General features: G+C 43.7%; 1 long non-coding RNA gene across 4 annotated transcripts in view; it reads left to right on the top strand.

The window, feature by feature from the left end:
• The window catches only part of LOC131743968 (uncharacterized), a 405,600-nt gene that overhangs the window by 328,150 nt on the left and 52,413 nt on the right, over positions 1–25,037 (top strand). For all 4 annotated transcript variants that reach the window (XR_010837566.1, XR_010837569.1, XR_010837567.1 and 1 more), the window contains 2 exons: positions 20,138–20,246; positions 20,951–22,692. This is a non-coding gene — a long non-coding RNA (uncharacterized lncRNA). The remainder of the gene's footprint in view (positions 1–20,137; positions 20,247–20,950; positions 22,693–25,037) is intronic.

Below are 25,037 nucleotides of genomic sequence, written 5' to 3' on the forward strand. Positions count from 1 at the left end.
TGTGCGAAGGCTGGTTGTGGCGAGCAGGGGCCACTCTTCATCGCGGTGCGCGGGCCTCTCACTATAGCGGCCTCTCTTGTTGCGGCGCACAGGCTCCGGACGCGCAGGCTCAGTAGTTGTGGCTCACGGGCCTAGCTGCTCCGTGGCACGTGGGATCTTCCCAGACCAAGGCTCGAACCCGTGTCCCCTGCATTGGCAGGCAGATTCTCAACCACTGCGCCACCAGGGAAGCCCCTGTTATTTCTAAAGGTAGTTATGAGGATTACCTGAGAATCTAAGTAGAGGTCTTAGGAGAGTATCTGGCTTAACATAAACTCTCAGGAACGTTAGCTATTCCTGCGACGCAGGGATGCTCTCTCCCATCTCACACGTAGCAGTGGGGAGGATTGGATAATAGATACAAAGCACCTGGCCCTGTGGATGGTAGTTATTACTTATATTGGCTCCTCAGAACAGATGGAAAATAGAAAAGATACCTAGAAAATACCTCCTAAATGGTAAAATGACCCAGAATTCAGCCCTGAGAACACCTGGACATACTCCTTCCTTGACTAGTTCACTCTCAAGTGTTATGGGTCTCAAAAACTTTTGAGGACTGTTCCAGGGAGAAAAGACCAAAGAAGGAAATCTCTCTTTTTAATGCTTAATTTCTGAGAGACACCCCTTTTTTTCCTGGGAGACGGATATCAGGCAGGATGGCACCTACTTCTGAAAAGACCCTCTCTCTTCTCTCAGGGCTTCAGAGTTACCTAACTCCAGATATGCTAAATCTTAGGGCAATACCATCACTGTAGCAATCATTATACACGAAGCTACCCCAATGCCACCATGCCACAGGTTTTTATTATATTCGTAATATATGCACTTAGGAATATATGACTATTTCAATGTGTTATATTTTTGAACAGAAAATGCAATACGACTCCAACTATTATTTTAACATCTTTTTTCTCCACTTAAAAATATATCAGAAGCTTCCTGCCAGATCAGTGAAAAGATTTTTTATACCATTTTGAATGACTGCTGAATATTACATAATATGAATATACCTCATTGTTCGTGACAAATCCCCTGTTTGTAGATATGTGGGTTGTTTCTAAGGGTCCTTCATTATAAATGACACTGTAATAAACATCCTTATACCTCTACATTTTCATGCCTAATTGTTATAATAGAATAAATCCAGTCATGGCATTTCTGGTTTAAGGGGCATGCACTTTTTGAGGCTTTTGATAAATACTGCCTAGTTGTCCTTGAAAAAGCTTTACCGAGTTCTTCCTCAAATAATCTATTACAACCCTTCCCAATCTAAAAAAAAAAAACACTTTTTGGCACATATAAGAAAGGATAATTTAAATTTAGGCACACACAAGAAATGACAGAGGGCAAAGAGAAGAATCTACCAGAGACCGACTCCTTTGGGGGCTTCAGCTACCCAAGAGGGCTGCAGGGAGCAATGTCCCGGCACGATCTTAACCCATCTTTTGTGTATCAGTTCACTGTTCCATACTCTTGGGTAGCTCCTGTCTGTAAGAGTTTACATACACCCCAGAGCTGGATTCTGGTTTCAGAAGGAAGCCATTTTTCTTAGGGAGCAAGGCTAGGAGGTGGTGTTGGCAGAGAATTGGAGATGAGCCGCGGGTAAAGAGGTGTCAAATTTGTGAGCTTTTAGTGGAGTGTAAGCAGCTTTAAACTCAAGCACGTTTTTCAGGCAACAATTTCTAAGTCAGTAGTTATGGTGGAGGCTAACTCTGGATCATTTCCTGCTTGTCGGCAGAACTTGGTGAGCCTGAATGAATCATAATGAAGATGCATAACTTGTTGGAGCCTCCCAAGACCTGGTAGACACAGAAAGGAATCTGGGCAACCTTTCTATTGAAACTCTCTCAGAGAGGTGATGGCAGCAGCCGGTCTTTGTGAAGGCGACTATGGCTCAGAGCCTTTGTACTTCACTGGGTCTCGTAAAGCTTTTACGAAATCTCTGTCGTCCCCTTGGTCAGTCCTGTATCGTGAAGAAGGATGCTGAGCATAAAGAATACACCATCTATGACTTCTCCCAGGTTTCTGATCCTTCCAGGGAGGGAAACTTAGCATTTTTTGTCTCTTCCTGAGAAACCAAATTGCTGAAGCTATGGGACTTGTTCCCAGTGGTAAGATCTTGTTTGATGAGGATGACTGTAGCTTTATGTCATTCTGGGGCTTATTGGCTTGGGTGACAGCTCCCTGGCATCTGCTGGAATTTGATGACTGAATGATGCAGGGAGGAGAAATGGAGAAGGTGGATGTTTATTGACCCAACACAGACTTGTTAAAAAAATACCAGCTACATATATGAAGTCTCTTTGCATTAAAAAAGCAAAATGACTAACTCTCAGGAGAGAAAATGATCATCACTCACTGCTAACTCTCCTAGGTAAGTAGGTGGTTATCCATACCTATGGGAAACAGAAAAGTTTAGCATAGGTTCAAACATGGGTCCCCACTGTAGTACAGCCCCACCATGTATTTTCTGAGGCATCTACCAATGAGACTTCTTAGGATTGACTCTTTCTCTCTATTTCTCTTTCTCTTCATCTCCTCTCTTCTTTTTCCATATGGGAAAATAGAAAAAAAGAAAACAACCAGGATTTAGAATCAGTTTTCCTGGAGTCAAGTCTCTGAGCCTCAGTTTTCCCATCAGCAAAATGGGCATGATAAGACCTGTCTTTCTGTGTTTGTTTATTCACCACAGGTAAGTTGAATATCAACTACCCAGTTAACAAAAAGGTGGAACATTAGCTTTAAAATTTAGCATGTGTTAGTTTTTATATTTTTACTTTCTTTTAAAAAAATTCTGCTTTTCCTTTTCTTCTCCTGACTCAATCGCTGGACCTCCAGAGTTATGCATAGGCATCTTTAGCTCTGCTGGTAGAATTATGGGTTCTTGAATTCGGAGGTTATTTGAAGACTTTTTTCCCCTCTGTTCTTGGTGTAAACTCTGCTCAGGAAATAATGCTGGAATTAGAATAACTCTTTTCCTTTTATGATGTCTTTTTCATTGCTTCCAAGCTTTCTAGAGCTTTTCTATTTCTACCTATATCATCTAGGCTACTACTGTGATAGGATCCTAATTGGTGTCCTTGATTTTTTCTCTCTTTCCTTGTCAGCACATCCTATACACAGCATTCATTCATTCCCTCACTTAGTAAACATGTATCAAATATCCGATAGGTTCCGAGCACTATATAGTTGGTGCTGGACGTGTCCCTGACTAGTTCAAATACCTCCCTCAGATTCCCTTCGCTTTTACTATACATGTCAAGCTCCTTCACCTCAGATTCAAAATCTCCACAAATACCTATTTCAACCTGCTTTTTAATTCTCTTACTCCATAATATTATCAACTCTCAGCTCTAGCTGGAACAATCTCTCTCTGCCTTTGCATTTACCATTATCTCTTTTAGGTATGCCGTCCTATCTCTATTTCACTTGTTCAAACCTAATGTTCAGTGGAGAGCTCAGATGTTAATTATTTTGTGAAACTGCCCTGAGTCTCCTTCCTTGGGACCCTTGTCACTTCATATCTGAACCAATATAATTCAAATTGCTAGTTACCTTTTTAAGCATATAGGAAGAGAATGAGATTTCAAGGTGTTTGAATGAAAACAGAGAAACATGTTGGCTTACACGTTCTTTCATCCTCCATAGGATCTAACAATACAGTGTCTTGCTCAACACACACTTGCCTATTTATTGTTAGAATCAAATAATAAAACATACACATTGGAAATAATGTACTGATGGAACTATCCCAGTAGTTTATTACTTCCCTCTCATTTGGGGGGATGATGTCAGATGCTCACTTTGTTCAAACTCTTGTCAACAGTGTCTTCTCCAACTTGGTTGCCATGGATTCTGCATTCCTCTTGCATCAAAGTTCTCCCGCTATGGAAATACATGGTACCTGGTCTAGCCAGGAGATCATGGTATCAGGTAGTATAAGGAGCTGCGGTTTTGCATAGATGTCTAGATCTGGGTTGTAATTCTAACTGTAAACTGTGTAACCCTGGAAAAGTTGTCTTGTCTCTCTGAGACTCAGGTCCCTCTTCTGTGAAATAGAATTACTAAAAACCATTTCAGGGCTATTGTGAAAATCAAAAGTGATAATGCGTGTAAGATAATAACTTACTGCCTTGCTCAATCCATACTAGGTACTCATTGAATTATAGATACTATTGATATTGACCACGAATGCTAGAGTGTTCCACATTTTCTAGGGCACTTTGGAAGAACCATTGGATTTATAAGCATGCCATCAACCTTACATGGGGTGAGCTCTCTTAGACTTGCATTTAGGGAGCTGTCCAGCATCCAATCTCCTCCTCTGTTGGCACCGAATCTCTCTTTTGTAGTCTTGGAGAGAAGTGTCCTCCACCCACCACAGATGTCAGAGAGTATAGACTCACCCCTCATCCCTAGGTCACCAGAGCTGAGCAGATGTCCAGGGCTCGGCCCATTGGATGCTTCTGGGACCTTGCTTCTCAGATTTGGAATCCTGGCTGTATGACTCCTGCTTCTGAGATTTTGAGGCTAGATGGTCACTTAGAATTAAATGCGACTAGGTCACCTTTGACGGTGGTATTCAGCTGTATTCTTCCTTTTTCCTCTAAGATCACTGTTGAGCTTCCTCTTCTTTAATCATCCAGACTGCTATGATCTTGTTCTCTAAGCCTCTTGTTCCTGTGAGTCTCTGATACAGCTCCAGTAAATCACTACCTGTCCCCTCTACCCCATTTTCCCTCTATGTGTTACTTGAAACCCACCACTGACAGTGACGTAACCATGCATTTCAGGCACTTCATTCAGTGACGGAGAATCCACGGTTCATCAGCCTCATCTTTGATCCCATCCCCGTGATGGCCAGGTGTGTTCTCCTGCTGCCATTGTCTTTGTAGCTGGGGTCCTGCTGTTTACTTTCTGGGAATCCTGAAAACAGAAAGGATGCCGGGTTGTTCTCCAGCTAAGCCACCAGCTTTCAGATCACCTCCCTTCTGTCTTCATAGGGTGGCACTTCTCACCTTGAATTGTTGCCATGTTCCAGTCTTTCTCTCCTGCCTTTAGAAGGGTGGCTCAGCCAGTGAAACTCTAATGCCTTTTCTTTCCACACCTGAACTCGTTATGGAGACGTGGGTTGATAATTTTTACGTAAGCCAGTTCATCTCCTTGTTCTTCAGTCTTTTCACCTGTAAACTAGGCTAAGGGGCTTCCCTGGTGGCGCAGTGGTTGAGAATCTGCCTGCCAACGCAGGGGACACGGGTTCCAGCCCTGGGCTGGGAAGATCCCACATGCCGCGGAGCAACTAGGCCCGTGAGCCACAACTACTGAGCCTGCACGTCTGGACCCTGTGCTCCGCAACCAGAGAGACCGTGATAGTGAGAGGCCCGTGCACCGCGATGAAGAGTGGCCCCTGCTCGCCACAACTAGAGAAAGCCCTCGCACAGAAACGAAGACCCAACACAGCCTATATATATACACATACATAAATAAATTTTTAAAAACTAGGCTAAGTAGCTACGAGGGTCAGTTTGAGGCGGAAATAAAATGACTGTCATGCTGGGATCTATGCAAAGCAAGACTGATGTGGCGATGTGAATATTTTTCACAATAACAATGATAATAAAATCAATGAAGAGAATATTAGGAAGGATTGGGCAGCTTCTGGTGTTTGGTTATTAACCACTGAGAAGAACTGTTCATTAAATAGCAGTGGGGGCACTGAGGGCTGGGGTCAAGCTACTGTTTTTCTTAATCAAGTAGTGACCTCTTCTGGGGAAAGAAAGAGGCAAGCAAGGCCCTAGCACTGGGGGACTCTTAAAACATCTGCACCAAGGAAAGCAGTGACAGAGTAGATTGTCCCCAGGGAGAGAATCTCTCCGGGTAGATGTTTGCTCTGGGAAACCAAGTGAAAAACAACATTGAATGAACTGAAGCTGAACGTCATTTGCCCGGTCGCCCTGTCTGGAAGAGCTCTCATAGAGCGAGTGAAATCTTGTAGACCCATTGCATGTACTACGGTGAGGCCACTGGTCATGCAAGCTGCCCAGATCTGGGAACCCAACACCAGCCTTTTGGGAGAATGGTTCAAAAAAGGTTCAGATGGGAAATGGGTTTTTTTTTGTTTGTTTTCTTTTTGGATTCCTATCTAGAAAAGAAGAGAAGTACTACTTCTGATGTAGGAAGTAAGGTTCAGAGCATAATGAGGTCTAGAGGAGCAATGAATTTTGCTCAATTGTCCTTCTTTGGGGACAGGAAAGAGGCAAGCTCCTACTGCAGGCTTGTCAACTGGATTGAGAGTAGTGAAAACAGGAAAAGGTTTAATTTTCCCTCCACTGAATCTCACCATATTCATTTGTTACTTCAGGCTCTTGGAAGGAGGAAGAAGGAAAACCTCCCGGAAGTCCTCTTGGTGACTGCAGTACTAAAGGACTTAGGCTCTACTAGATGATGGATCATGTATTTGGTCAGGCATGGTCTGCATTGGGCGGTGCTACGTGGCACATTCCTGAGGACACAAGGTCATGGCTTCTACTTAGACTCATGGGCGGGAAGGCTCAGAGTTGATGGAAATCATATTGTTCTACCCCTTGTTGAATGGGGTGGAAGCACTGACTCAGAGAGGGGAGGGGACTCACCCAAGTACAGAAATATAGGGACAGGGCTCCCATAAGAACTGGGTCTTCTGACCCTCTTTTCCTTCCCATCAGCACTCACTCCTCTTGCACCTCTCTCCAACACCCCACTTCATACTAAATCAACTAGTAATGTTAATAAGACCCACTTACTAGGTAGATTAATAAGATGGTAGCTACAGTTTGTTAAGCAGCCGCTACGTGGTAGCCTCTGTTCATTCGTGTATTCAGCAAATATTTATTGACTACAATGTGCTAGACACCGGGGTGCAGTGGTAAGCCAAAAACTATAAGCTCAACCACTGTAAAAATCCCAGCCACAAAGATAAAACTAAAACTGTGCAGTCTGTGAAGGCAAGGGGTCTGATGCTGTAAGATAAGGTGGGGTTCTTAGTCCAGGGAGAGCTTCTCTAAGGAAGTGGCCATTCTAATCATCTATTTGCTCAGACCTAACATCTCCAGGTCATCCTTGCCTCCGCTCATTTTCTTACGCTTTGCCACCAGCGAACCCGATTGGCTCTGCATCTGAAATATTCCAGAATCTACTTGTCTCAGCACCTCTGCTACCCCCTTCGCTCAGATATCCCCAACCTCTTGCCTGTATTGCTGGGATGTCGTCTCTGCTTCCACTCTTACCTCCTCGTGGTCAAATACGTTTGGACAGTTCTGGGTCATACATTTGTTTAAGTTGTGTACAGCAGGACTTCTCAGGGGCTGTCACGTACTAATCAACATGGTGAAATACAGAGGGGGACATAGTATATAACATAGTCCCGACATATTTGACCACACATTTTTTCTTATAGAGCATCTCACACAACTGCAGGTCAACGGAAAGCATTCCGGATAACCCAGAAAACGTCAACGCGTATATGACGCATTATGTAAAGTAGTATTATTATTCCACCTGATGGGAAATGGAGCCACTCACAACAGTTTGGCTGATCTGGGAATCAGGTTGGCTGAGTTTTAGCCACAGTTATAGCTTTTTTTTGAGCTGTGTCACTTTGGGCAAGTAACTCATGTCATTTTTCTGAATTTGGGTTCCTCATCTGTGAAATACAGACAATAATTCCTGTCCTGTCTACTTTGCCAGGCTGCTGAGAGAATCAAATGAGATAATGAATGTTAAAGAAGGGACATCCTTACCTCTCCCCCGCCACCCACTAAACCAAAACAAACCCAAACCCAATACCACTACTGTGCTACTGTGGATGCCTAGAAAAACATTATTTCTGGTTATCCCATCTCTGGACTTAATCGTAATCAATGAGCAGCACATTAACATTTAGTTTATTTATTTGAGCAACCTGGAATAAAACCCAGGGAGTTGCTGGCTGTTGGCTAGAAGTCAAACAAAACAAAGAATTAATTGGAGCAAACGCTGTGGAGTGTGACAGTCTGCGACATGCATGGAGGCAGACAAGAAAAGCCAGTTGCCTGGACAGCGTAGCGAAAAGAGTGAAAAGAACAGGGATTGTGTAAAAAAAGCCTCAGGAGATAAGAAAACCTGAAAACACAACACTGTAGAGAGACTGTAAAACTGCAGTGAGGGGACTTCCCTGACGGTCCAGTGGTTAAGACTCTGCGCTGCGAATGTGGGGGGCCCAGGTTCGATCCCCGGTCCGGGAACTAGACCCCACGTGCCGCAACTAAGACCCGGCGCAGCCAAATAAATAAATATTAAAAAACAGAACCAGACAAAACTGCGGTGATGCTGGTAAAGAATGAATGATCACCTTAGCTATGGTGGTGGCCTGGTGCCCTGCAGAGTCATTGAAAGGCATTGGGTGTGGTCATTCAGTGAGTGTCAGTGGCACGGTGTGGAGGCTCTAAGCTGGCAAAGTTCTGTGGGCTTTTGTGAGGTGCCTATTCAGGACACTTGGTTCATACCAGGTCAGCAAGCTCTGCTGATGTTCTCTTTCAGATCCTAGACACTGCCAGGTTCTCTTTTTCTCTAGGGCTTTTGGTTGTGATTGACCGGTGACCTTGGGCTCAGGACTCTGAGATTCCAGACTAATTCACGCTCAACAAATACATCTTGATGTATTTGTGGGCCAAGCCTGACGATGATGATAGTGTTAATTATGACAATAAAAAATATAGCATCGGGCTTCCCTGGTGGCGCAGTGGTTGAGAATCCGCCTGCCGATGCAGGAGACACGGGTTCGTGCCCTGGTCCGGGAAGATCCCACATGCCGCGGAGCAACTAAGCCCGTGAGCCATGGCCGCTGAGCCTGTGCGTCCGGAGCCTGTGCTCCGCAACGGGAGAGGCCACAACAGTGAGAGGCCCGCATACCGCAAAAAAAAAAAAAAAAAAAAAAAAAATATAGCATCCATATGGCAGCTTAGAAAGGCACTCATACCCGATCCCCTCTGCTGTCAGCAGAAAATGAAAATGCCCATCTCAAGATTGCCTAGAAGGGAACAGAAATCACCCAGGTGGTATGTGCAGAAGGAGGGGTGTATGTCAAAGCTAGGAAGGGGCTGCCCCCTTTACAAAAGAGCCTGGGGAGATTTGAGTGAATGCATTCATGTTAGCTCTGGGTATTTCTGAACGTCAGCCAGGAGAGCTAATTCTCTGATAACTATCACTTCCCATGCCTCCATCTCAATACATACGTATGTCTCCTTGAGTGTCTGCACAGATATCTGTCCCTGCAAAAAAGAAGCTCTCCTAAGAGGCCCAGAGTGGAGACTCAGTGTTTTATATTTTCATAATTTCATGCATAAAAGAATCAGTGGAGAGTGTATTTATCAGTTTTGCTGCATAACAAAGAACCCCCCTACTCCCTAGATCTCAGTGCTTGTAATCACTAAAATTTATTTTCCTTTCATTTTACGTGATGCCTACAGTCAGCAGGGCCTCTGCTTCAGGCTGTGTGTTGACTATGGGTCAATTCCATAGGGTTTTGTTTGTTTGTTTGTTTTTGCTTGCTTGCTTGCTTGATTGATTATTTTTGGCTATGCTGGGTCTTTGTTGCTGCACGCAGGCTTTCCCTAGTTGCGCTGAGTGGGGGCTACTCTTCGTTGCTGTGCGCATGCTTCGCCTTGCAGTGGCTTCTCTTGATGCGGAGCACAGGCTCTAGGTGTGTGGGCTTCGGTAGTTGTGGCATTTGGGCTCAGTAGTTGTGGCACACAGGCTTAGTGGCTCTGCAGCATGTGAGATCTTCCCGGACCAGGGGTCAAACCCATGTCCCCTGCATTGGCAGGTGGATTCTCAACCACTTTGCCACCAGCGAAGTCCTCCATAGGCTTTTATGATCTGTGACTGCGTTGGAAGGAACAGCCCCAAAGCACAATGGGCAGTTCTGGCAGAAGACGAGAGTCTAAGAAAGCAACCTCAGGTATGCAGTCACCTTAGACTTTTGCAGGGTCTGGCTCACAGTCCAGTGGCCAAAGAAATCCAATGGGCCAAATCTAATAGAATTGAGAAACTCACTGGCCCTGCAGGCGGGTGTGGCAAGGGTTTGTATGCACAAACCTTTCACAGAAGACTGAATTGTAATACAAATCATCACGAGGGTTTTCTAAACATGCCAGTTCCAGGGCCCATCTTCAGCTATTTTAATTCAATCGGTCAGAGTAAGTAATAACAGTAGTAGTATTAATAATAATAAAATCAATGGCTAGCGTTACTGTTTGCCTTTTATGAGCCTGACACTGTGTTAAGTACTTAAACTCATGGTGTTCAGTTTGATCCTACGATCTCTCTCTGAAATAGGAACAAGTATGATCTCCGTTTTACAGGTGAGGAAACAGAAGCTCAGAGAGGTTCAGAAACTTCCTCAGGTCACACAGCTAGTAAGTGGTAGAGCAGGCATATGGATCTGTGGAGTGGAACTTCTGAGCCCCAAGTCTTTTTCAGTTTCCCAGTTTTCCCATCTCTCTCCCGCCTCAGGACCTTTGCACTTCCTTTCACCTCAGCCTTTATAACATTTCCTTCCATTCATTCACTTCATTTCTCAAGTTTCAAGTGGAAATGTCACTTCCTCAGAGAGGCTCTCTGACCTTGGCCCCTGACTGATCCACTTTGTGGGTCTCCTAGATCTTCTAAGCCTCTTCTGATCTTCTGTGCTGGGCCGACTTTCTTGATGGGCAGCCCAACCTCCTGAGTATCGCCTGGCCTCCTAACACCTCAGGCTGTCTCAGCCTTCCTCAGGGAAGGCAGGAGATGGGAACGAGCCAATAGATAAATCTTTCTCCCTTCCTTCTCCTGGACAAGCTCTCCAAGTTTTCCCATCTGGCCCATCGTCTGATCCATTGGCTGTACTTTCTTGCAAGGCTGGTGCCAGCTTGGTAAACATCACCTTACATCTGCTTTCCCTCATTCCTTGCCTCGCTGCCCTGGACTCCACTTCCCAATAAAGCCTTTGCAAGTAAGCTTTACTGCAGGCTCTGCTATCTTGGAAATCCAGCCTAAGGGACAACCCCCCCCACCTCCTACTTACACTTGACCCCCACTTTTCTTTCTCTAATACCCTTTACCCTGTACTTTTCTCTCACAGCTTTTCTCATACAACTGGTAATCATATATAATATGCACTTTTTTTTTGTCCTCACCATGTGGCTTGTGGGATCTTAGTTCCCTGACCCAGACCCAGGCAGTGAAAGCACCGAGTCCTAACCACTGGACCTCCAGGGAATTCCCAATGCAGTGATGCAGTGTTTTGTGTTTTTTTTACCACTGTGTTCTCTGCACTTGGTGCATGCCCAGCACATAGCAGTTGATCAACAAATATTAGTAAATGAATGTACATGTCTAGGCTTGAGTCCTTGCTTTGTCTGTGTTGCTTTTTTGTAGGTTGCTAAAGGTCTCTATGCTTCATTTTGCTTCCTTTTTGGGAAAATGAGACTGGGTATCTGTTTCAGAGGTTCTGAGACCAAAGTGTGTTCATCAGTGCAGATGTTCAATAACTGATCATCATTGCCGACATTTTTAAACTAGACCGGCGATAGGCAATCTTTTCCTGTAAAGGGCCAGAGAGTAAATATTTTAGGCTTAGCAGGACAAATGATCTCTGTCACAAAGACTCAACTCTGCCATCGTGGTGTAAAAGCAGCCATAAACAATATCTAAACAGGTGGGCTTGGCTGTGGTCCAATAAAACCATATTAGCAAAAACAGGGTGATAGGCCAGATTGGCCCTCGAGTTGTACTTTGCCGGCCTCCGCACTGTACAGTGTGAGCCGTGTGAATCTAAAAGTCAGATTGCAAATATTCGTGAACTTTCTAGGCAACGCTTATCTCTGCATTTCTTTCCAGTGTTAAACACGTACAATATTTTCCTGGCAGTGACAGTGTACTTTCAGGGAAATCTGTGTTTTCAGAGTTTGTGTTTGCTTACAGTATTTCTCTAGCAAGTGTGAGTGGTGAGAGTCTCCCCACATATTTCCTCTCTAACTCCTTTTTCCCTGGTAATGGTGTCCCTTCTTTACCTACCTCCAGAGCTAGTCTGTGGAGAGAAAACTTGGAATTTGGGAGACTGGAACTTTACTTGTCTCTCAGGTAGAAACTTTGTTATATAGCAAATCTATTTAGAATACGTGGTTTCCTAGAAAAGATATGAAAGAAATGATCCACTTAAAAAAAATTAGTCAAGTCTTTGGAAGAGGACAGATTTTTTATATATAAACATACATAAAATGGAGTCAAGAGAAGAGGTCTGCTTTAGAGAGACCATTAGTAGTTTTGTAGGCCTTACTAAGTGTCAGGTATGTGGGGGAGGGACCCTGCAGGATACCATGATTGATGGTTCATCCAGAACTACATGGAATGTGGTTCCCCACAGGAATACTGAGGTGCTGTTAACAGAGGAAGCGGGGAAGGGATGCTAGAGATTAAAAATTGCAGCTGGTGTGGGTAAGTAGGAGGTGGCTGTCTCACCTTTTCCCTGTGAGCATCAGCTCACCTCTGTTGTGCTGATGAAAAGAGATATTGTGAAAAGCATCTCATCCATCACCTGGTGCAAAATAGAGCTGGAATAAACGGACGCTACAGGTTTTCATGTTTCTTTATTGTAATTATGTATAAAACATGACACGCCACACATCCTAAGAAGGATTAAGCCCATCTGAGCTGATCACGTGTTTGCCAGACTCTGATGCAATCACCAAGGGCCCATGCGCTGCCCATCTTTCTGTTCTTCCGTCCTTAGAGTTTTGACAATGACTCTCCTCATGGTTGCAACATGGCTGCCTCAGCTTCAAGCAAGACATCGTTTCAGATAGGAAAGGAGGGACTGTGTGCGAAAAAGGCTCCTTTCGTGTATTAGGGAGGGAATCTTTCCAAGAAGGCCTCCCCCTTATGTGTCATTGACCAGAAGTATATCAGATGTCCAGCCCCAGACCCGTCTCCGGCAAGGCGAATGCAGTTACTATGATTAGCTGTAAAGAATCGTGATTCATCCACTGGGGCTGGAACAAGGAAAGGGTCATGGCCATGGGGCAGGCAGTACTTCCTTTGGCATCTCTCTTTCCTTCTCATGGCTAGAGAACATGTCTGTTTTGTTCACAGTTCCTAACCCAGTGCCTGACCTAAAACAGGCACTCAATATATATTTGTTGGGGAATGAAGAAAGTAATGGATGAATATATTGACTAGATTGTCCTTTTTTCTCATTTATTCTGGTTTCCTCATTTCTCTGAGTCTGGCTGTCCTGGAGCTATTCTTCCTATCTGAAGATGAGCCTTCCCAAATTTGGTAACATGGTAAGAAATGAATCTGCCCTGTCACAGTGTTCGTTTGCAGCCTTTGGTGTGGGTTGATCGTTGTGGTCAAGGAGAGGACTGGAAGGTACGTTCAAGGCCTCCTTGCACAGGTGTGACCAAGACCATTCTCAGCAAAATGAAAAATCAAGGTGCCTTGCTCTCTTTCGTCTTCTCTCTGGGCAGTTTCCTATGGCTTTTCAAGCTCATCTATTAGAATGTCAACAAAATCACAGAGATCTGAAGAAAATGTTACAGAGAGATGGTTTGAAGTCACCAAGCACCTTGGAAGCATTAGTTAATTAAGCATTTAATGAGATAATTATAAACCTCTTCCACTGAGCTCATAGCTCAAAGTGGCTAAACATCCTCTCTAGGTATCACTTAGTTCATCCAGTTTGAATGAAGCAATAGAAAATATTTTCTTTTAAGTAGGTGATTCTCCTGGATTTTTCATGATTTCAGTCTTGTTTGCCCCCATTATTGGGTCAAAATGGGCACTTTTATGCTTGATTCTAGAGTATTCTTGGGAAGGAGATAGAATGATTGAGGGATTGTCTAATCTCAGTTGAAACTGATCTCTATCACTTATTAACTGTGACTCACTGGGTAAGTTGCTTAGTATCTCCAAGCCTCAATCTTCTCATTTGCAAACTGGGGCAATAATTGAGGGTTGTTCTGGCACAGCGTTTGCAGCAAAGTATGGGTGCAATAAATGCTATCCGTAATTGCTTTCGCCAACACGTTATGTATGGTCTTCAGTGCGCCATTGAAATGAGCAGCTTTTACAAAGACAGCTGTAAATTTGTCATATTTGAAAAACGGATGTTGCTATTTGGGAAACCCCAATGTCAGTCCAATAATTGTGAAGCAAAGAGTACATCTGTGTCGTTGGCATGGCTCCGGGTACTGAGATTATATTCAGAACCTGACGGGGCCTTTCAGGTTTTGCTGAAAGTGACTCTGAACAGTCAAGTAAGGGCGGTTAAAAAATACCCACGGAGTCGATGCCTATTTGTTTTGCGTAAATGAGTTTCTTTAGGTTGGCTTGGCTAATCTTGTCTGTCAAATAGCCACTTGAGGCTGCCTGAGTTGATTCCGTCCTGCAGTTGGGTGTGAAAGACGGAGTTATGCAATGTGGCAGCCTGGAAGACATAGAGGGCCGGGGGCTGGACCATGTCCGTCTTCACCGTGCTCTCCACTAACACATGGTCACTTCATCAAGGCACCTCAGCATTCTAGGACCTCTGACCTCTAAAGTGAGAATTTAGTACCCACCCATATAATTTAGCTGGTTATTGCAGAGTAGAGATGAGAGGATTTTGTTGTGGTAACTGTTATTACTGTTACTCAGTGGGGTCTGAGAGGAGAGTTTCTTCAGGGGCCAGAAATTCCTTGGTCAAGGACTATGAGAACACTTGTCTTTCTATGATCAGCTCTTTCCAACTTTCTGGGTAAAATTCACACTAAATGGAAGAGGAGCTATTAAAAAAATATCTCTGACTGGATCACCTGGAGCTCTGAATGGACTAATGTGGAAGTTTGGCTTCTGAGAAGCACACACTAGGACAGGAAGAAATGCCCAAGAGATTTGCTGGAGGAAACACCTGTGAAGAAAGAGGAGGAAGTAGAAGGAGGCAGGGAGAGCTTTCAGACCCCAGTGCAGGTCTCACACCTGTGAAAGGAGAGGGGGAAGGAGGAATTGGGGAGAAAGAATCTCACGTCGGAGTGCACATCTAAAATCTAGTATTTGGCTAGCCAGTGGGAGTCCTGGAGCCCAAACTGCCCATGACAGCAGTTCTCCGTCCTGCAGAAATGGACTAGGGCTAGTCCTCTGGCCATCCTCAGTCATTTGCAGGGAGCATCCTTTGGGGGGTGGGGGTGTGGTCTTGGCACGAACGCAGTAGTGGGCCCAGCAACAGGGCATTTAGTCAACTATGCTTCTCATCGCGGAAGAGTTGAGCAGTACGTTTTCATGGCCACCCACCAGATTGTCAGAGGTCTTCTCTTTGCAACACAGATCTTAAGGACTTTGAAAAACAAACCCAAACATTTGTGATAGTGTAGGTTTTGTACCCCAAATCAATGTTCCATTCTGTCCCTTGACTTTCACTTCCCCCTCTGTTTCAGCTAGACCAATCATGTTGAAAACCCCACCCAGGTTTGTAGAGTTCCTCATTTGACAATTAAAAAAAAATCTGTATGTGCATAAGTCACATGAACTTCCTTTGTTTTACCTCCTCAATGAATTATGATTTACTCTCTTGGGTTTCTTATGCTTTCCGCCTCTTTACACATCCATCACTCTTTTAGATGGGAAAGCTCAGTGAGGTCAGTTTGCTCCTCTGCCTTCCAGTCTGACCAAATGGACCCAGTTATCCAAAGGGTTTGGACAAGAAGCAGATCATCCAAAAAGATGTATGATAGAAGGGGAGAATTCTAAGGAAGTTAATCCACAGGTGATGAGAGGGAGGCATTGGAAGTGTCTGTAGGGTTTGCTGAACGTACAGCATTCTTGAAATATGTTATCATCGTGGGATACTGCTTGGGTGATCACTGAGGGGCTGCACTAGGATTTGGCACTCTAGAGTCAAAGAAAATGTTGGTTATTAGATGTTTGAACAGTGGTTGCCTTCTTTCAACAGAACATAGGTTATTTTTCCCATTGAAAAATGAGTTGTATTGATGGAGATTGTGGCAGAGACTAGCCAGACACTCCCTAAACCTCTTCCTCTTCCTCTGAGCATACCACTGGGTGAAATTTCCTGCCTCCTTTATAGTTAGATGTGGTTGTGTACTCACGTTACAGCCAATAACAAATGGGCAGAAATGGTGAATATCACTTTCAGATCTCTCATCCCCGCCAGGAAATTCTCATGTCCTCTCCCATCCTTTGCCTGCTGGTTGGATGCAGGGGGTCCAGTGGAAACTCCCAAGGTCCTAGGAAATGTCAGAGCTACTGAATAAAGGAGCCAGGGTCTCTACATAACCACAAAGAGAAGAAGACGCTGCTGACCCACACTGGGCTGGAAATTGAGTGGGAAAAAGCATTCACTGAGTGAAGCAGCCACATTTTTGAGTAAGTCAAAGCAGTTGTCTTATCCAGATCAAACAGAGAGCGTGTGGACGCTTTTGATGAGGAATCATGCCAAAGGAAGGGAGACCTGGTGGAAGGTCAGCGAGCTCAATACGGCAAAGCCATGTCCGAACGACGTCTTGAGGCGAGCACCGTGCTCAGCCTGGAGTCTAAGGATGAGTGAGACGCGTTTGCTGCCCTCAGGGGCTCCGTGCTATAGACACAGACTTACGGTACAGCCCGACGAGGCAACAGCTATTCGTGCAATGTACAGAAGAAGCTAGGAGCCCGAAAAATTAACTTCCTCTGGGAATGGGGTGCAGGAGTGGCTTCTCAGAGGTGGCACCTGACCTGGGCTTTGAAGATGAACAAGGTGGGTAAGGACCCAAGCAGCTGTGCGGGGAGCATTTGTGGCAGAGAGAGGAGAAGGGAAGAGCGGCGATGAGACAGACACCAAAGTCACCGTCCCTTACGTATAACCTTGGAATCTAATATACTGCGAAAAGCAAAATTTTGTAACCCATTTCGGGTAAAACCTGAGCTGGCGAACTTCTCTGGCAGCAGCGCTCGCCACGAAGTTATCTGCAGATAACTTCGCCACGAAGTTATCTGCACCCTTTATTTATCCCACTTAGTGTGGGTATTCACGTGCTTCACAGCAGAAATATTCATGTGTGTGGTTACGGGGTGTGCTCTAGTCCATGCTAAGGTATTTCGTAACTTCTCTATACTCACTACGTTACCTCTCCAAAATCTAAACAAGTGATGAATGACACACCACGATTCGAGCTTTTAAAACGGCACTAATCAGTTACCTTTGTGGGGTGTTTACCACTCACAAAGTGTTTATGATCACCTCGGATGGACGGCTTCTTTCTTCAACATGGAGTCACATGGCGGTTTTCCAGCCCTCCCACTTCACCTGGCCCCACCCCCATCTCTCTTGCTCGGCCACACTGGCCTCCTTTCTGTTTTGCGAATAAGCCCACTGTATTGCAAGTCGCAGGTCCTTTGCGCTAGCTGTTCTAGCTACTTTGAAAGCTCTCCTCCTGGCGCATTATGCATCTCATTCTCATTCTTGAGGTCTCCCGTTTAACGTCTGTTCCTCAAAGAACCTTGCCCTAAGTCGACCACAAATGGTGGCCTTCATCATAGCTCGTGTCAAAGTCCATAATTATTTTGTTTATTTCTTTATTTGTTTATTGCACATCTCTCACTTAATGTAACGTCCAAGATGGCAGGATCCTTGCTTGTGTTCCTGATGCGATATTTGTAGAAGGAATGGATGAATATATCGATGAACAGGCTATAAAACAAATCCTCTGTAGGTCTATGAGCTCCTTGCTGTCAGGGTTTTTTGTCTTAGGGTGATGACATATAATGGAAAGACCATAGGTTTTTTTCTATGATCAGACGTAAATTTGCTGTGTGACCTTGGGCAAATTGTACCACCTCTCTGAGCCCAGGTTTCTCTTTTTTTTTGCCTAACGAAACTAATAATGGTACCTATCACATGGGAATGTAAGTGACAGAATGATAATAAATGTAAACTTTTCAGCATGTTGCCTGGCACATTGTAGGTGCTTAACAAATGCTGGAGGAAATGAGTGAATGAGCCTGAGGAAGACACAGAAGCCTTTGCTCCTTTCCCTGGCCTCACACGGTGCCCCTACCCCTATCTAGCAATAAAAGATCCAGGTGAGATCAGGTAGATGGATAAAGAATTGGAACCTAGCAGCAAACAAGCCAATATTGAGCACTTACTGTGTGCAGCTGCTGGGCTAAGGACACTATAGGACCAGTGGAGATGACTGAGGCATATTCCTTGTCCTCAAGGAGGTGGCATTTCAACATGGCATATAGCATTTGAAGATATTGGTGGATGGAGACGTGTAGGTGAGAAACAGCATGGTCAAAAGGCATGGTCATAGGACGAGGATAGCGGTTTGGGGAATATTGAGGAATCTAGGATGTGAGAAAACAGAAGGAAAGACGTAGCTGGAGAGCTGGTTGGGCTCAAACGCACGAGGATTCTGAATGCCGAGCTGCGGACATTAGACTTGATTCTGTAGATAGTGGTGAGTCAATAAAGGCTCTTGAAGAGAGAAGAGAAATGACCCGGCTAGCAATAGGAAGGATGAACTGAGAAGAAAACCCTGAAATGGCCCCAAAGCAGGCAATCCCTCTCAGTGGATTGGGTCAAACACCTTTGTCAATAAACGAGGGTTATAACATCTTTAATTTCATTTTCAATCAGTGCAGGGACTGTCTAATCGTGGGCCATTGGGAACTAGAACTGTTCTCTTCCCTGTGGGGAGAAACATAGGAAGCTGAGGTTTTGATCCCTGTCCTAAACCATCTTCAGTAGAGGGGAGAAGAGTCATGCTCACCTATTAAGTCACATTTGTTCAATCAACTCACAGTTTTCGAGCTCCTGTCACAAGTCAGCACTGTGCTAATGGCAGGGGTGTAAGAATAAAGGCATATCACCTGTTCTCAGTGGGTTTCACAATCTACTGGGAGAGGAACACAGTGACTGCAGTGGGTGGCTAAGAGCCACCAAGAATGGAACCAAAAGTGATATGAAAGTTTAGGAAGAGAAAACGAGTCATAGAGGCTGAAGTAGTGGAGAAAGACTTCTCAGAGGCCATGGACTTCACCTTCAAACTCATTCAAGGGATTTTGAATGATTGCTTTGGGGGACAACACAGAAGAGTAGGAAGACAGCATTAGATAGAGTAGGAGAATGCACATTTTGGAGTCTGACTACCTGGGTGGTATGGATTCGGAGTCCACTTCCTACCTGTGTAATAGTTAACTAGAGAAATCACTCTGTTTCCTAGTCTCCTCACCTGTAAAATGGAAAACTGGGGGAAACTCACTTGTAGGACTGTGGAGAGCATAGAGCAGGTGTCAGCAAACATTTTCTGTAAAAGATCAGATAGTAAATGCGTTGGGTTTTGCAGGCCATGTGGTCTCTGTTGAAGCTACTGAACTCTCCCATTGCAGTGTGTTATGACCTGCATGTTTGTGTCTCTCCAACATTCATATGTTGAGACCCTAAACGCCCCATGTGATGGTACTTGGAGGTGGGGCCTTTGGGAGGTAATTAGGTTTAGATGAGGTCATGAGTATGGGGCCCACGTGATGGAATTAGTGCCCCTATAGGAAGACAAAGAATTCATCTCTCTCTGCTGTTCACCATGTAAGGACACAGCGAGAAGGCAGCTGTATACGAACCAGGAAGAGGGTTCTCTCCAGACACTGAATCTGCCAGCACCTTGATCTTGAACTTCCTGGTCTCCAGAACCTTGAGAAATAAATTTCTGTTAAGTCACTGGTCTATGGTATTTTGTTATAGCAGCCTGAACTAAGACAACGTGGAACGCATTGTAGACAATAGATAAATGAATGGTTATGTCTGTATGCTAATACAATTTTATTTATGGACACCAAAATTAGATTTCACATCATTTTCACATGTCACAAAACATCATTATTATTTTGATCCCCCCCCCCCATCATTTAAAATGTAAAAATCATTCTTAGCTCTAGGCTATGCAAGTGGTATGCTGGATTTGTTGAGTTGGTCTACAAACTATAGCTGCTGGCCCCCGAGATACATTATAGAGCAACGGGTTCTAAAGGTTAGCTGTTATTATTGTTAATCCCACTTATCATATAGGAAAGTGGACTTTAGTGGATTCATAAAAGACCCTGGCCAAGAATGTCAGTCCTGCGGCTCTTCATCAAGTGCTCTGCCCAGTGAAGAGGGAATAAGGACACAATTCAAGGTAACCGACTCTGAGTTCCTTCCTCCCCTCGAATTTCTCTCCACTTATCATCTCTCTTTACATATTATTTTTAGAACTCTCAAAATGGCAGCCACAAGAAAGCAGAATATCCAAAACAGAAGAAAAAAGGAACTAAGATGAAAGGAAATAGCTTTTTCAGTGAACACTAGTTATTTACTTTGAATTCGGCCATTAATCCCAGGACGGAAATGAACCAACATTTACCCAAAGACACATGAGTATGAAGAGTTAAAAGAAAAAAATATGTTTTGGATTTTTTTACTTTAAAATACATTAATTTTTTTTTTTATTGGAGTATAGCTGATTTACAATGTTGTGTTAGTTTAAAATACATTTTTGAATTTAATGGACTGTGCTTTGCTCCTCTCTCAGCTCAGCCAGCTTCTGTAGTACCCTTGTCCTCCTCATTTTCTGGGGAACAATGGATGTTTCAAATAAAAATAGGTGTAAATCACTGTGCAAATAAAATGAATAAATATGATGTGCCTGGAAACAGAGCTTAATTTGAAGCTGCCTTCTTCCCTTAGCCTGGGGAAATGCATATCTTACATTTGTGTGTTGCCTTGGTTTTTTGAAGGCTTCCGTGTAAAGTTAGCGCATTTGTTTTTTGCAAGTTTTTTTTAATTGTAAAAAAGGTGTTTGCATGCTCTCCAAATTTACCATTTCTTCTTCTTCCACCCCAGGGTGAATCAAAAGAAATCGTGTAGTCAGTGAATCGCAATGAACTTTCCCTTAGCTTCTTGCCCTGCCCCTTCCTAGTCTTTAATCAAACCACATTCAGGGTCATCTTTCAGAAGCACGTGTGCTTAATTAACATCCTTGGGTAGCTCTCCATCTGAAGATTTCTCTGCCTTTCCAGTTACATCTCCTTCTCCACTGTGGACTCTGCATTCAGGTCACTCCACAGTTTACAGGAGTCAATGTTTCCTCACAGCTTTATGCTTTCTTTCACACTGTGTCCTTGGAGTTGAATGCTTTCCATCCAAGAATCAGCCTACCTTGAGTGCAGACCAGAGAGAACAAAGGAGGCGATTTGAGGAAGTTCTGTAGCCACCAAGTCTCTCCGTTTTCCCTCACTCCTTTCAAACACCAATTTCGTCTATTATTTTGAAGAATGAGAAATCCAGAGTGGGAGTACCAATCCACGCTACGGTCTCAAACGTGTGGAGCATCCGCTGTGTACTGGGTGCTGGGAATATACAGCAATGAATCATCCTTCAGTGAGCCTGCAGCTAGCAGGGAAGATAAGGCCAGTCCACGAATTCCCAGAACACCAGGCAGGAAGTTATAAGAAGAATATGTATAAATAGAGGGTTCCATATAAAGCTCAGAGGAGGGAAAGGCTATATTAAGCTGGAGCAATCAGAAAAGACACTTTGGAGCATTTGCTATGTGATTTGGACCTTGAAAACGAGAAAGATTTGAATAAGCGAAGATGGTTTGGAAAGTGGAAGAGTGTTGATGCCAGAAGTTCATTCCCTGCAAAGCCAAGGAGGTGGAAGAGAGCTGGGCTTTGAGAGAGAACAAAGAGACTCAGCTTAGCAAGAGCAAGGAGGAGCTGAAGAAATAAAAGGAGGAAAGATGGATCAGGGCCAGGTAACGGAGGAAGCAAAGGTGTTAGCTGATAACTCACCCGCACATCCCCAGACAACAAGCCAGCTGCACACTCGGAAAGTTTTTCTTCTGATTCAAGCTGGCAAAAGAGGTTGCCTGGCAGGGGTACCCCAGAGCTTCATCAGAATGCTGCTTGTCTGCTTTTAGATCATCAGCACAGTGGTGCCAATACTTCAGAGCTGTATTAAAATACTTTTGTTAATTTTGGACTTTTATTGAGTTTATTAGAAACGTGCACCCTGAAATGAGAGTTAGGGACCACTTGCTGAGAAGACCCCAATGTTGAACAGAAAAAGCCAGAGAAATGACAAGTTATTCTGTGTGTACATGTGTTCACCTCTTGCAGAGAAATAGAGCTTTGCTAATGTCATGCTCCCAGATGTCTTTTTTTTTTGTGTGTGTGTGTGTGTTATGCGGGTCTCTCACTGTTGTGGCCTCTCCCGTTGCGGAGCACAGGCTCCGGACGCGCAGGCTCAGCGGCCATGGCTCACGGGCCCAGCCGCTCCGCGGCACGCGGGATCCTCCCGGACCGGGGCACGAACCCGTGTCCCCTGCATCGGCAGGCGGACTCTCAACCACTGCGCCACCAGGGAAGCCCTCCCAGATGGCTTTTTAAACGTGAGAATTACAGATACATGAGCAGTAAAAGAAAACTGTACCTGAGAATGAAGATAATCAAAGAATTACCTTTATTTGGACATTTTCTATGTAAGACGGTATTATGTTGGCCAGAGATGGACCTTGACTCCTGGGCTGATCAGACTCTAATTCGATCCTGAGTGCCACCACCTATCACAGCTTTTCTCAAGTGGTAAGTGGATTACTTCTTAATTCTTGTCAACAAACATTTTCTGGTCCCCAACTAGGCATCAAGAACTGTGCTATATGCTAAAATAGGTGGAGGAACGAAATGAAATTAAAATCGTCCTACTTCTTGACGTCCTTGCAGTCTATTGGGGTAGACACAGATCCACAGACCTTTTCAAAGGAGTGTATTAAAGGATCAGATGGCAGTAAGCACAGGTGCCATGGGAGCCCTGAGGAGGAACATCTCCTTAGTCTGGACTGAAGATTTTGAGAAGGGCCAGGGAGGGTTGACTGAAGAAACTGACACATAAGTACAATTAGAATCTTCTCTCCTGTTGGTCCAGCTTTAAAATCACAACATCTCAAAGCTGGCTATCCTCGAAGTTAGAGCACCAATCAAATTTAATTGTCATCCCTTGCTCAACTGTCTGAGCTATGGTAAACTTCAAAGGACTTCGACTGTTTCTATTTCGTGCATAAATGTGTCTCCACCACACAACAGTATCTGACGCCTAATAGGTTCTTGTAAATATGGGTTGTGTGTTAAGGAAGAAAATATTAGCCTAGGAATTTTCACCCTCACTCTCCAAGCGCTAAGGGGAATTCTGCTGTAATATTTAATGCATTCCTAATTCTGAGCCAAGTCTGGAAGGAAATGACAAAAGAAGGAAAAGCAAGTTAGAATGTTGGACCAAAAGGAGCTTGGAAATCAGCTGATTCCATGCCTCATTTCTACAGACAGAAAACTGAAATTCAGAGAAGTTATATTGTAACTGTGAGTGCAATGTCACCCATGTAATTAGCAGCAGAGTGAGTCTAAACACCAGGTATCCTGGTTGCCGTACTTTTTTCCTGTGAGGCATACGTATTATTTTCCTATCAGTTACAGATATGTAGGGAGGGAAGTGCAAAGGATTCTGGAAAGGGCTTATTTCTTTTGCCACTGTATAGAGTAGTCTGAATTCTAAAGGAGCTTCACGTTGCAAGGAAGGCTTTGTTTAACAGAACATTTTATGTGATAGGTTTATCCTCTACAAAACCCCCAAATTTTAAAGGATGTGTTCTTCCATGCTACGTAATTGCTTCTGGCAGGAGCATCTTCTACTTTATAAAAAAAGACCCCTTCTCTTGCTTTCATCTGATATCTCAGTAAGGCCCCAGAGGGAAATGTTGGGAACAAATGCTTGTTCGAGCTGTAATATTCCCTTGAAAAGTGAAGCTTGAAATCCTTTAGGGAGCCTAGTGTTCTTTCAAAATTGATTTTGACATTGTAGAACTACATCCTAACTAACTTCCATGCCAAAATATGTTGTGACTAGTGTTTGGATAGTTGAAAGAATATTTTAAAAATAAGTTTTCATATCAAGAGCAGAAAAACAAATGGTTTGTATGCTGTGACCTGGGGATTATCCTTAAAAAGCATTTTCTAAAGTGGTTCTAGCAAGAAATTATGAGAGTAAAAGATTACTTGGCAGGTATGAGATACGGTCCTAATAGAAAAGATTAAATGGACACCCCCCCCCAAGAAAAAGCACCAGGGAAAAACAAAATAATAACTTGTTATTGTATTATCAACAATAAAAGTCCATGATTTCTAACATTTATTAAGTACTCACCATATGCCGGGCACTGCTGTAAGCCCTTATAGGAATTAATGCATCTAATCTTCCCAACAATCCCATGAGGAGGGTACAGTTAATATCCTCATTTTAAAAAGAGTGAAATGAGGCACAGAAAACTAACGTAACTTGCTGGAGGTCACAGTCTAGGAAGCAGTGTAGTTCACGTTCAAACGTAGGGAGTCGGGCTCCAGAGTCCATGTATTTTTTATTTTTTAAGTTAAAAATTTAAATACCAAACTAACATGTGTCCTGTGGGCACACCTCATGATCCCAAATTCCACTTAACATGAATGGACAGGTACGCATACAAGTATTTATGTACGAGGATGTTCAGCAAACCATTACTTCCAATAATGGAAATTGGAAACAATCCAAATACTGAACAATTAGGGGTGTATTAAGTGCTCAGTTGAAAAAAATGGAAAAAAGAAAGCAAAACCCGGAGAAGAAAATGAAATCCCTCATAATCCCTGTACTCTGAAATAACCAGGAAGAAATTGCTGAGCTTGTCTTTCCAGCTTTTTTCTATATTTTGTTTCTGATCCAAAATTGGGATCATACTGGATATATTGCTTTATAATTTGACTTTTCTATGCAGATAGTATTATAAATCCTTTTCAAGCCACTAGTTATTCTTCTACCACTTATTTTAATGGCTTCAAGGTGTTCCTTTATTTGTATATATCATGATTTATTTAAACGTTTTATTGTTGGATCTGTGCTCTTT

The sequence above is a fragment of the Kogia breviceps genome, chromosome 17 (genome assembly GCF_026419965.1).
Source record: "Kogia breviceps isolate mKogBre1 chromosome 17, mKogBre1 haplotype 1, whole genome shotgun sequence".
NCBI lineage: Eukaryota > Metazoa > Chordata > Mammalia > Artiodactyla > Physeteridae > Kogia > Kogia breviceps.